Source organism: Metopolophium dirhodum, chromosome 9 (genome assembly GCF_019925205.1).
Source record: "Metopolophium dirhodum isolate CAU chromosome 9, ASM1992520v1, whole genome shotgun sequence".
Classification (NCBI taxonomy): Eukaryota; Metazoa; Arthropoda; class Insecta; order Hemiptera; family Aphididae; genus Metopolophium; species Metopolophium dirhodum.
This window is the reverse complement of record NC_083568.1, coordinates 30778573-30784622: the sequence shown is the minus strand read 5'-3', so window position 1 is coordinate 30784622 and position 6050 is coordinate 30778573. Positions and strand designations below refer to the sequence as shown.

The 6050-nt window shown below is 37.0% G+C and overlaps 1 pseudogene; it reads right to left on the bottom strand.

Moving 5' to 3' along the window:
* Positions 1 to 387: 387 nt before the first annotated feature.
* LOC132953115 (5S ribosomal RNA) lies at positions 388 to 507 on the bottom strand (annotated as a pseudogene).
* Positions 508 to 6050: the final 5543 nt, after the last annotated feature.

The window sequence follows — 6050 nt, the reverse complement described above, 5'->3', positions numbered from 1 at the left end:
CAAAACGTTTATAGCGATAACAAAAAAATAATATAATGACTTGTAAAGGTGCGTAGGTATACAATTAATACATAATACATTAATCAATAATAACAGGCATATTATATTCTATATGATTATGTTTCAGTACAGAATAAGACAAGTAGGTATATTAATTGGCTAGAATGCTTTGGCGAACTAAACAAAATTAAATTAAGAAAGTTATGAATTGTTAATGATTGTAAACGCGATGGAAATTATTTATATTGACAAAACAAGGGTCTAAGGGAATTTGGAGTGAATGGCACGTAAGTTTAAATCATTTGTATGAACTGAAATCGACAAATTTTACTTAAATATCTTTCTTTTAATAAAGAAAGAAGTAAAGTTTATAAAAAAAGCAAAAAATGCCAACGGCACGTAGTGTTCCCAAGCGGTCACCCATCTAAGTACTAACTACGCCCGACGTTGTTTTTACTTCAGTGATCGGACATGAACTGGTGTATTCAACGTGGTATGGTCGTTGGCGAATTCAAGGGGAAAAATTATAATATTTAAATAAACTATCTAACAAAATGTTATTCATGTTTTTATATTATATTACAATAATATAAGTTTATTATAAGTAAATAATGGATTATTAGGTTTAAAATATGATTCTTATATGTTCTAAAAAGTCCAAAAATATTCTCTTAATAATCCTTAAACTATAGTAATATATTATATATAATAATATATTGCTTTACTGCTCTAGTTATATGCTTTTTTTCTTCAAATAGTATAAATATATATTATAATATCAATAACTGAATTACCAGTTATAACAGTGCCGCAACAACCGCAGGGGCAGCCGGGGCAATGCCCCTGTAGAGGGCTGCTAATCGTTGGCTCAAGGGGCCCCGACGGCGCACAGCATCTACTTTAAATTTTTAAATAATTGCATTGTAGGTAATCTAATGTTTAAATCAAATAAAATATATTAAATAAAAATATCTATTTTTATAATTTATCATGCTATCTAATTTGTTGCCGAAGAACAAGGGGCCCCTATTTATCCATAATAATACCTATATTTATCTTTAAAATTATATTCTTATAGTGTTTTATTGTTTTATTGTTATTGAGTTACTTTTATGTGTGGAAAGCTTTAATTAATATTTATAATAAAAAAAAGAACACTAAAAGTGTAGTTATATTTTAATAATAATACACTGGTCAGTGGGCCTTCACATAAAATTTTTTAGGTTTTTAAAAAAAAAATCACCATCATTATTTATTTTTGTATAGGTAACCTATAAACAAATATTGTATACATATACCTCAGGGTCCAATACATTGACTTTGTCCGGGACCCCAAGAATCCTAATTGTTTTACTGGCCGTAGACAGGGCCGTATATACTTAACCAAAACTCGTTTATCAGAATTTAAATAAGAAGGGAGGTCAATTAAAAAAAAATAAAATTTGGAAGTGACTCTGCTGAACAGTAGGGTACAAGTGGGTGACTGTTATGGATAGTGTTACATTTGAATTCAATGATATAATATCATTGTATACGAAAAACGATTCCAAGTGGAGACGATTTGACAGCCTAGGATATTGTATACTATATACTTATATTGATATTATTAAATATTATTAATACCGTAGCCGGTTAAGTTGAGTTATTATTATTTGTTTATTATCATATTTGTATATAATAATACATTTTAGACGTTTCAATTACCCACGAATAATATTTTTAAAATAGGTATATAAATTACAAGTTACAACGAATAATTATGAACGATATTTCAAAAATTAATTGCCGAAAATCATTAGTTTTTAACTGAAAACGACAGAGAAGTCTGAATTTGGCGGTCAGTCTTATTTTTAATTTATATTATAGCTAATTGAACTTTTTGGTATTTTCATATAATATATCCGGTGTAGTCACTCGCACACTGCGCTTGCTCGAACAATTAAAATCAAAAACATCCCTCGACTTGTTATGTAAATCCACCATGGGTGGGTGTCAGAATTATTTTTGCATCATCAATTTTAAAACGTTGATTTACCTAGATAAAAAAAAAATTAATTTGTTATACTTAAGCTCGGTAAACTTTAAGCGTTGTACGGGTGCGTAAAACACCGAAAATCGTGAACTTCGTAAGGCTGTACCATAAATACCAATGGCTTCCCGGTAGTTTTGGACAAGTACCTACATAGGTAACTTATAATAATTCATATTGTAAATTAATTAGGTACCAAAAAAATATAACTTCTCAAACACTGTGTCTATTGACACTGCCGGGAGAATGTATTAGAATGTCTATAAACTTACGGACCAGTAAATATGGCTCGCCGTAGCTCGCCCGTCGTGTTCGGCGGTCTGCGCCACCGCCGCCGCCACTGCCGCCGCTGCCGTTACGAGTCTCGTCTCCGTGCACGCGCCGCAATCGCCGCAGCTAGCATCACAGCTAGCCGCCGCCACCGCAACCGCCGTCCGCCGCGGCCGGGCGCTCGCCGGATCCGCCGTGCGATGGTCTCGAGTGTCGAAAACCGCGCGCGAGCTCGCGACGCCGTCGACCGCCGCCCGTCTTTCCGCGGAACCGACCCGCGAAGAACGTGTAGATGGCGACTCACCGCCCCGGGACACAATGTGCTCTTTCGCGTACCACTCCCCCGTCTAGCCGCCGTCTCTTCTGGCGCTCCTCGGCCGAGGTGTGGGAACAGGATTCTGCTGGCCGTTATTCCCATCGGCGGCCGCAGCAACACAACAGGCGTCCGGCCCGTTTTACGCCTACCCACGCCCTGGACACGTATCTGCACAACGTCCGTCCACGGCGCGGATGTACGCCTGTCTGTCACTCGGCCACCGGATCAATAGACTCCTCGCAGTCAAGACATCCGGTTTGCCCACTGTTCGCCGACTTTCTGCCGTCGGCCTCGGCCGGCCGCATCTCGGCGCGATCCGCCTGCTGTTCTTCTGCGATTTCCGCGCGGTCGTCGGTGTCCAAAAGTGCAGCCCGTCCATGCGATGGTTCGGACTGTCCGCTGCAAGGCTGCACTTCCGGGACCTGTTCGACTTGGCCGATGACGACCGCGCTCACCACCGAAACGACGTAGTCGCTTAACTCAGCTCCGGAGAGCTCCTCCTCGCCGTCGTCCAAGACTTCGGTTTCGGGTTCTTTCGAGTAAAGGAGTTCGGTTTTTGCTAACAGAGCTGCTACTACGTCCATTGCAGACACGTTAAAATAGGCCTCGTCGTCGTAAACGCGTTGCATGATGGTTTTGATAATTGCGCGTGTTCGCTACTCGAAGATGTAAAATGTTGTGAACGCGAAACTAGAAAATCGTCGTTAGGCTGTCGTCGAAAAAAACAAATATTTCCCAGACGACGGCGGTGCCGAGTAGTTATTATTCTGGCCAGCCGCGAGTACGCGCACGATATTATGTTCGGATCGGTCGGCGTAAAGATTTCGTGCCTTTTTAATTTTTTCAAATCCGTTATTATTGATACTCAAAATAATATAAAACAATTATATTATATTATAATATTTTAACGAGTAATCGTGTTTCGGTTTGTATTTGGTGTATACTGCAGCGCTCGTCGATGCATAATGTACCTACAATCTACATGTACTGTTAGGGAAGTCTTTTAGATTCTGAACGGAGCGATGAATGACGTATTGATCTTGCAACGATGTGTGTGGTTTTTTTTTGCGTACACGTTTTATATATAATATATATAATGATTCGATCTCAAACTTTAACGGTTATTTCTGATACCAAACCGAATTTAGTTGGTTCATAAATATTGAAAATTCTATGTCTGCTCTGTTTTTTTGAACATTATATTATCACCAACTATCATTTATCTATATACTATTTGCAACTATAGAACTTGGAAGTTGGAATATAGTTCAATCATTTCGTGTGATATTAATCATTCATATTTAATAATCCTATCACCAGAGGAAATGGATTTTAGGTTTCCCAATTATTTTTATATCTTATTTTTATGTTTTTTTGAGCCACGTGTAACTGCCATGAGTAAAGTATTATTATATGCGAACTACCAAAGCAATATACCAATAATACCATAATAATTACATACCTGTAATATATTATAATATAAGACCTAGTCAACGGTAAATTGTATAGGTACAATATGATGACTGCATACGATTGGTGGAGCTATAGCATACTATTTTTAATCACGAGTGCGACACGAGCGGACTGAAATATGACTTTGGACGTGTGAACTAGTTTGTATACCTAGTTCAATGTGGCATGCGACAAACGTGAAACGACGGGAAAAAATAACTGGACGTAATCAGTGTCTCTAGTGTTGCGATTTGGCTTAGGTGCCTAAACTGAAAATAATAATAAAAAAAAAACAATACATAATATATATATTATGTAAAATAGCCTAGGTGATCAATTATTACCGTGAGAGCTGGGTAGTTACCCTCCTCTAGATTTCATATAATCATATATCATGTATATTTTTTTTCTACGCTCATCTGCTTATTGTAACTGCAGTTATTACAGATTGTTATATAAAATAGTCCAATATAAATGTTGAAAAAAAAGATAAATATAAAACATTGATAAATATTCGTATATTTACGCCAAACAATTTTTTAAAGTATGATATCCTAGTGATTTGTAAATGAAAGATGAACAAAGTTAAAGTACCTACTTACCAAAGTATAATATAAGTTGTAACATTTACTTCTGTGTGGGTAGTCTGTTGCAATTGTGCATGACATCTATAACATGACAATAGTAGGTACTATAAGTAGGTGGATTATTATATGTTTACCCTCGTGTTTACCTAATACAATATTATTGATAATTGATCATTAGCTACCACAAGTGTTTATAATATATCATATAATATATGGCTTTAATAATAAGGATTTTTTATTTAGACTAGTTCTACGTCATTTAGTCTAAAAAAATAAGTAGATATAGGTAATAATGATAAATTAAATATTATTTATAACAATTCATGTACATTTATTTTTAACTTATTTGTTTGAATTTCAGAAAAAGATCATAAAAATTAATATTAAGAATATCTAATGGTTCAAAACTGAAGTTTACAACCAAAGAACCGGCCATGGCTACACAGCAATCAATATAATTGTATATTGGTTCTTAGTAATTGGCCTTCATTTGACGGTAGTACACTAGTACTAAGGTTTAAGGTCTGACCCTGCGTAATGATTCATATACATGTTCCGTCTATATGAGTAATAACTAATAAGATCTACGCATCTTACCCATTTTGTCATGTGTATATGTAGTAATAGTTCACTATAGTTCGTGTTCATAATCAATGCTACATTTCTACTACCTACCGACTGTTATTTTAGCAGTCTAACGTTATTTGATTAACAATCGATGACAATATTTTCTACGTTAACGACAATGGACAAACCCTAAGCTAATCTAACCTGACCGGTAAACGACACTACGTATAATATAATAATACTTTTTACCGAATTGCAGTGCACGACAACAACTGTTTTTGCGTCGTCCGCGATTATGTCACCGCGCACTTAGAGGAAACAAAAAATTCACGCGATGATATTTTTTAATGAAATAATCATCGTAAATTGTTCGAGGACGGGACGGTCTAAAAATTCTTAATTTTCGACTTTAGCGCTTTGGCGCCGCGTTTTGTGCACTTGTCTCTCATAACAGAAGACAATATTTTGATGTGGATAACGGCCAGCGGAATCCCGCCCCCGCACCTCGGCCGAAGAACACCAGACGAGACGGTGGCAAAACGGGGTAGTGGTGGTGTGGTACACTGGTACGTGAAAGAGCACATATCATTATTGTGTCCGGGCGGTAAGTCACCCTGTACGTTTTCTGCAGGTCAACTCCGCGGAACGACGAGATGACGGTGGACGGCGTTGCGAGCTCGCCGCGGTTGCCGACACTATCGAGACCGTGACGAAATAACGCTCCGACCGTGCCGGGAGAGCGTATATCTATATACATATATAGATGGTTAGGTTAGGATATACAGGGTGATTCGTAAAGCGTAAAACACTCATTATCTCAAAAAGTATT